Source organism: Agelaius tricolor, unplaced genomic scaffold (assembly GCF_023055355.1).
Source record: "Agelaius tricolor isolate 1412-34295 unplaced genomic scaffold, bAgeTri1.0.p SCAF_2, whole genome shotgun sequence".
Classification (NCBI taxonomy): Eukaryota; Metazoa; Chordata; class Aves; order Passeriformes; family Icteridae; genus Agelaius; species Agelaius tricolor.
The window spans coordinates 31,329,363-31,337,626 of record NW_027269262.1 but is presented as its reverse complement, the minus strand read 5'-3'; positions in this window follow the sequence as shown (position 1 = coordinate 31,337,626).

Here is an 8,264-nt window from a genome sequence, read left to right as displayed (position 1 = left end):
GCAGCTGGCTGGACTCTGTGGGTGTAGATGGCCCATGGTGCAGTGCCTCTGAGCTGGGACAGAGACTGCACTCCATTCCTGCACAGCTCTTCACTTCCATACCCTGCTACTTCCTCCTCATCATTTCCTGCTGCTCTTCTCCAGGAGGCGACCTTCCACCCTTTGGACTTTTTCCCCAGGAGCCACAGGACAAATGGATTTACAAAACAGCAGCAGCACAGGCAGGTTTTTCTTACCAGCAGAGCTCAAGAAGTCTGCTCTGCTGTGCTTCTGTCCCTCTGGAGCTGCAGCCTCAGCACCAGTACATATTCCCTTTAACATGACACTCCAGTAACTCAGCTACAGCACATACAGCTCAGCAACAGAAGCATTAAGACACAAAATTCTGTAGTTTGTCTGCAAACACCATGCTTTCCAGTTTTTTTCCATCAGAAGATAAATCTCATCTTGAAGAAGTAAAATGTGGCAATTTATTGGTAATAACCTTTGTGTTACAGCTTACAGCTTGTCTTTATTATACAATCTAAAAGAGGTGAGAAGGGACTTCAGGAGGCTGCCCACTACCTGCAGAGCCTCTTATCCCTCTTAATAACACTAATTGTGCTTTCCTGATAGTCCCTTGTAAAGCCCTCTGAGTGAATAAATCTAACAATAGGTATTGAGATACGAAGCCAGAAAGAGCCCAGCCTTCCCAGATACCCAATGACAGTCTCTGACTCTTCCCATCTCCCACAAAGTGGGAGGCCCTGTGTGAGGATTGATGCACTTTTCCAACGATTACAGAAGGATAGAAAAAAGATATTAAGCTGTTAGCATCAAAGGAGAGGAATGAGGATGGTGAAGGGACTGTAGGGGAAGCTTGAGATCACTTGGTCTGTTCAGGCTGGAGAAAAGGAGACTGAGGAGAGACTTTATTGCAGTCCAAAACTTCCTTGTGAAGGGGAAGCAAAGGAGAGGGTTCTGATCACTTCACTCTCATGACCATTGACAGGACTTGAGTAAACAGCATGAAGCTGAGTTTAGATTGGGATTTTATTAGGAAAAAGTGTTTCACCCAAAGGGTGGCTGGACAAGGGAACAGGCTCCCCAGGGAAGTGGTCACAGCACCAGCCTAACAGAGTTAAAGAAGTGTTTGGACAATGCTCTCAGGCACGTGGTGTCAGTCTTAGGAATGGTGCTGGGTAGGGCCAGCAGTTGGATTTGATCATCCAGCTTGGTCCCTTCCAACTCAACATATTCTATTTAAGAATTTTCTTAGTATAAAGGGAGAACTGTGATGTCTCCTTTTTAAGGATATCTGGTGCTAACCAGTTTGCTTCAGCTATTTCTTTAAGCTATCCTATTTCTTACCGCTCCTTTTAATGGGTCCCTAAAAATCCTGGTTTGATTTGGAGTTTTTTAATTATTCCTCCCCCCCCCCCCCTTCATCAGAAGGAACAAAATAGATTCAAAAGGCCCTTTTAACACTGGGACATTGTGGCTCACACCTGCCTATGTTTGGTCAAAAGAGTAGGATAGCTTCTCCTCTGGTGCTTCCAGCTTTCTGTTTAGTGGTACTCTGTCCTTTTAGTCCTTGCCATATGGTATCCATAAAATGTCTTGCAAGCTGTTTTGTGTCTATGTATGTATTTGGGTATAGTTGCCTCTCAGTTTCTGTCCCCTAAGGTTCTTATTTTTCATTTCCAGCTCCACAATCCATATTAAGAGAGAGCTCTGATTGTTTCTTTTATGATGATTTGTTCTCCTTCTATTTCTTGTACACCTGCAAGGACTTGTGGACTATCTTTCTCTTATTTTGGACTTTGAAAAGTTGATTCTGAACATTTTTACCAGGCATTATTTGCCTGTAGTAGTCTCTAGCCTGAGGTTAGTCTGTGTCAAGCAGCCTAAAGCCAGGTAGGCATTTCATTGGTGTGGTTCATCTGCCTGCTTTGGTCCTGTTAATCACAAGCCAAATGTGACCAGGGAGCAACTGGGAATGAAAAATGCCGTTTTCCCCACTCATGAGGTATTAAAGAGGGGATTAGAACAGGTTGCAGGTCAGTGAAGAAAATAAATTTTTTAAAAAATTTAAAAAAAAAGAAAATAAAATGAGGAAAATACAACCAAAAAAAGAAAAATTATGCAAATTTAAGCAATTACACTACCAACCAACTGATGCCCAGCCTCTCCCTGAGCACCTTCTCCCCCCACCCCCAAATCTCCCCTCAGCTTTTTATGCTGAGCATGACACCATATGGTATGGAATACCCCTGGGTCAGTGGGGGGCAGCTTTCCCAGCTGTGTGATCTCCCAGATTCCTGTGCACCTCCAGCCTCCTCACTGGTGGAGTGTAGAGGGAAGCAGAAAGGGTCTGACACTCTGTAAACATTGCTCAGCAGTAAAAAAAAAAAAAAATCTCTGTGTTATCAAGACTCTAGCACAAGTTCAAAACTGTAACTGTAATAGCTCTGTAATAACTAGTACGAAGATATTTAACTCTACCCCAGCCAAAACCAGCACATGGAAAATTAATTTCCCCTCAAACTCACTAATGCTGAAGGGCATGAAACCTGAGGAAGAATGTGTCTGAGGAAGAGCAAAGTGTGATGAAGTTGGGTGTGGCTGGCTGCCAGCCAAGAGTCTGAGATAAGGGTCAAAGAGCTTGGGGAGGAAATACCGGGACTGATGTATGAAAAGCAGCACTGAACATTTATGAAACAGAATAGAAAAGTTCAGTGTTTGATGGGCACAAAGTATGTCTGATGCAATTAAGACCTGACTTTGAGGAGGCAAATGTGGGAGGAAAGGAAGGGTTAAACATCTGTTTTAAGGAGTAATAGTCAAGTAGGGAGAAGCTGAATCAAACAGTAAGTCTGGGGCTAGTGAGTAGAGTGATGCCATTCAGGGACCATCACACAGTGTGAGAAACACACAGTGGCCTTGAAAAAACATTTAAGAGGTGAAGGGACCACTGTGGCTCTGAAGGAGAGTCCCAATCCAGAGGATTGTAGTGGACAGCCATGGGAAGAGCCAGATCCATGTAAGTCTGGTACCTGTGATATTAGCGCTAGAAAGGGCTTGTTTCCCCACACCACATGCCCTCTGCACAGGGCAAGCCAGAGAACCAAATCACATCTCCATTTACCAAGACCACTGTAAAGAAAACAAAGACTGCAGATGCAAGCCAACAGAGAAGAGAGCAAGTCACTATCACAACAGGCTTCATTCCACAGCAGATAAAAGCTGTGGTGTGATGTGACGAGTGCTCTCAAAAGGGATTACACTGAGCAGCTGGTTAGGCTGAAGGGATGGCCTTGATTAAAGACACATCACTGTATGATCTGTCTCAAGCAGTAGCCTTGGTGAGACTGGCACCAAGGTCAGTCACATTGGCTGAAGATCCCCTCATCAGTGATGACTCTGATTGCACACAACACTTCCAGGATTTCTAGCGGAAGGGAATGCTCAGGCAGACAGATTGACAATGCCCATTTCACAAACACTTCCGGACATTTTTGAGCAAGCACGACTGAGTCATGCGTTTTTTCATCAGAATGCACAGGCGCTGATGGAATCCTTTCGTCTCACAAAAACTCAGGCGAGGGAAATCATTAGTGCTTGTCCAGATTGTCAACTCGTGCAACCACCTGCTTCAACAGGAGCAGTCAACCCACGAGGACTGCAAAGTCTTCAGCTGTGGCAAACAGATGTCACAAAATATCCATCATTTGGGAGACTCAAAAATGTTCATGTTTCAGTAGATACATTCTCAGGGGCAGTCTTTGCTTCAGCACATGCAGGGGAAACAGCAGAACATGCTTGTCGACATTTTTTACAAGCGTTTGCATCATTAGGTGTACCTCAAGAAATAAAAACAGATAATGGTCCAACATATACAGGCAGGGTGCTTGACAGATTCCTGAAAAGATGGGGTGTCAGACACACATTTGGCATTCCACATTCACCCACAGGTCAAGCAATCATTGAAAGAACACACCATACCCTGAAATCCCTTTTGGACAGGCAGAAAAGGGGGGAGCCAGAGGCAACACCACACATGAAGTTAAACAAAGCGTTCTATGTGTTGAATTTTCTTAACAGTTCGTCTTCAGAACCCAATCCACCAATCGTGAGGCATTTTTCAAACAGCTCTCAGGCAAAACTAAGGGAGAATCCTTTGGTTTTGATCAGAAACCCAGAGACAGGACAAATAGAGGGTCCTTTCAAACTAATCACTTGGGGCAAGGGTTTCGCTTGTGTTTCCACAGGGCGAGGTCTGAAGTGGGTGTCAGTGTGACACGTGAAGCCATTTCGGACAAGAGAGCAAGAGAGCACTGATCCCAGAAGCAGAGAAACGAGCACGCAGACGGAGGAAGAAACTCAAGTTGTGAACAACAACACAGAAGAGGGACAAAAAGAATAAAAACTTTGGGGGTTTTTCCTTTGGGGCTTTGAGTGAAAGCATGACAATGATTTTTCATAAGGATGAAGTCATGGGCTTTATGATGTTCATGCTTTCATCTGTTGCTTTAAGCAATGGAGCAAATCTACCCATCAATCAACCAAAACAAAATGTTTGGGAAACTTTAGCCCAGGCAGCGAACTTAGAAAGTACCTGCCTGACACATTCGAAACCAGGGAAACCATTCACAGCATGCATGGTTGGGTTGCCAGTGGACGAATGGCCGATTCCAGGGCATCCTCCAATGGAGATTTTGCAGGTCATCAAAGATCCTGTGAATGAATGGTGTGCTTGGACACATTTTTTGCCTGTGGCTTCTACCGAACTGCAGGAATTGGAAATTTTCGGGTCCACAACAATGGAACTATGCATGAAATTCGAAATTTTGAATGTGTCAAGGACAAACAAAAGCGTTGATGTCACTCCAAATCACAAGTTTTATAGAAACGCATCAGCTTGGTGCAATCACACCGAGACGACAGCCAAAGGATCAATCCAGGTCCCAGTGCAATTGCCACGTGGGCTGTTTTTAATTTGTGGGGACAGAATTTGGCACGGCATTCCTGCAAATGCCAAGGGAGGTCCATGCAGCATTGAGAGGATTTCAATGTTATCACCAGATTTGAAAGTATTGAGAGAGCAAAAACATAAAGAGAAAAGGTCCTTGCAACATTACAGTGCAGACTGTGATGATGAAGTATACACCTGGGACAAGGCAAGGAGAATTGCGGCAGCAATTTTCTCACCTCAGACAGCGTTGGGGATGGCCTTGACTCAACTGGACCACATGGGTTGTTGGTTGAGCAAGCATGCTCAATCAGTCTCTCTCGCTTTGAGTGATATGTTAAAAGACATAAGTAGTGTGAGAGAGGCAACTCTTCAAAACAGAGCAGCAATCGATTATCTATTGCTTGCTCATGGACATGGATGTGAAGAGTTTGAGGGAATGTGCTGCATGAATCTCTCGGATCATTCAAGATCAATTCATGAAAATATTCAAAAAATGAAAGACAGTATAAAGAAACTTGGCGAAATCACTGGGTCATGGATTGATGATGTGGCGGGATTTTTTGATCTTTCTCCCTTATGGAGAGGGTTTTTAAAAATGGGATTTTATATTCTAATAATACTCTTAGTCCTCATGCTCATCGTCCCATGCATCTTTTTATGTGTGCGACGTGTCATGAGTCAAGTTGCCAAAGAAGTATTCTTGGTGCAAACAGAAGGGGGAGATGTGGGAACTCAGCACATCGTTCCCGATGTCCAGAGATGCCAGGAGAACCCTTGGGGGTCTCGGAAATCCTGGAATGTTGCCAAGAGTGTTTGGTGGCTTGATTTTGATCCATCCGCAGAAGTGACAGCAGTTTGAGGACTTGAGAATCACTTTAGAGTGAAAGGTGTAAAAGGGACACATTTATAGGGTGAAATATAAACTTTAAGGTTTTTGGTACAGGGGGGTTATGGAGACAAGATGGAGGGATCAGGGCGTGTCTCGTCCTTCTTCTTTCTTCTTCTTGTCTTCCATCTTCTGTGGTGATGTTGGCACTTGGGGATTGGTTTATGGTGAAGGTGCACTTGCCAACATGGGTGAAAAGTATTGGAAAATAAAGGTAAATATCATGTACGTAGATTTTAGTATAAAAAGACATGACTGCCCCGTGGGTGGTCAGAGTGCCCTTGGCTGCCTTGCAGATCAGACCTCTGTTGGGCAGACAGAAAATTTTGTAGATAAGAAACAATAAACAATCTGAAGATCGAAAAACTGAAGAGTCCAGACTCGTCCTTTGAAACACGTGCCACCCAAGAACCACTCTACCCGTGTCTGGGCAGAGACAGACAGCCGAACCGGACAGGATGTGATGGCCCAAAAAGGGGTCTTACTCTGACAAATTGTACTGGGTCTGGCAAGGACAGAGTTACCCATCTTCAAAGCATCTGTTTGTACCCATCATACCCATCTGTTTGTGCTCTTCTTTGGGCCTCTGACTAACAGACAACACGCCCACATCTTGATATTGCTGAGCAGCACTTGGAACAGCATCAGGATTTCTTTTTTCCCACTCTGCCCCCAACAGGAGCAGACTGGGGTGGGCAAGAAACTGGGAGTGGATGCAGCTGGGACAACTGACCTGAACTGACCAAAAGAATGTCCCCTTTTATCATATAATGTCATCCTCAGCAAATGTAATGTTGACTGCTCCAATGTGCCATAGTTATCCACGTGTCCACTAAATCCATTCTCTACTACAGAGTTAGTCAACTTTCACTGCTGAGCTTTCAGATTTACTGCTAGGTAGTCCCATGATATCCTTCGGGATTCTTGATGTCAGGTTACGTATTTTCATAGCCTGTGATACAGAAACTTTCAGTCTTCACATGGGTAATCCCCGAGTTCCTTTAAACTCACCGGTAATTACCATCTAATTATAGAGACTCACTAATCTTTGTATTTTTCCCTCTTTCTTGAACAACATAATTCACAGTACTTTGATCTTGAGACTGTTCATGCTGTGTGCAAAGATTTGACACAGGAGCCTCCCTGAAATTCCTCAGTATTGCCACAGTTCTCCTAAGTGTTCCCTCTCTATTTTTGCATTATAAACTTCCTGGCAAGCTGCTCCACTTCTGATATTTCATGTTTCTTTCAACTTTGAGAAGTTATTAATCAAACTAATCTGAGATTGTGTGATTTGTTTTTCACTTTTCTATTTGAACACAGCTTCAGGTTTTTGAAAGACATCTTACTTCTTCTTGTAAGAAAATGTCACATCTTGTGACATTTCTTCTAAGAGTTTCCTTTAGCCTTCTTAAATGGAGCTTTGAAAGCAGAGGCACATTTGCAGCCATTACTGAAGCTGGACCCAAACATAACATCTCATTTCCTTTAACTTTGTTGCTTGACCATAAACACAGTGTTTTATTTTTATCATTCCACTATCATCATCCATTCCCAGGGTAACCGCCTTTCACAGAACTTGGTTGTAAAGCAGGATGTGGATAAGGTTAAGTATGCCTTGAAGCAAATTTTGTTGAGAACTGTGACCCCATTATTTGTCCAGATCAGGGGTCCCAGTAAAAGAGTGATATTGTAGTAAGCACAAAACTTTCCACTGATTGTCACTAAAGTAATTAGGGAGCGGGACAGTCAGACATATGAGGAGATTGTGAGGCAGCTGGAGGAAAGGCTTAGTGGGGATCATATCAAAGGAATTGCTTAGCCCAAGGAGGAAAGGCTCAGTGGGGATCATATCAAAGTGAATAAATACAAGATGGGTCCAAATTCTTCTCAATGGTATCCAATATCAGGTATAAGAGGCAGTGGGCACAAATTAAAATAGAAGAAATCCAATTTAAACACGATTTTTTGTTTTTTAAGTGTGATAAAGCACTGGAGCAGGTTGCCCAGTGAGGTTGTAGAGTCTCCATCCTTGAGGGTATTAAAGCCTGATTTGACATGGCACTTGGCAATCTGCTCTAAGTGACCCTGCTTTGAGCAGCAGAATAGACTAGATACCTCTATAGAGCTCTTTCAGCCTCAGCTATTCTATGTCTCTGTGATCCTATTTTCCTTATTCATACTGCCACCCCTCCAAAAAAACCCCAAAAGCCAAAAAATCAACCTTACTCTTTTTCCATGCTACTTCATTCCCCCTCCCCCTCCTGAATTCTCTCCCCAGCCCAATGGCAGACACACAGAAAAACACGGGGTACCTGTGAAAAGAAAGAGGAAAGAGCCCCCCTTAACTTGGCTGCAGAAGCCCTCTCTCCCTCCACCACTGCTGTGGTTATTGCCACCAAACAGGCATCAGGAAGAGGCACA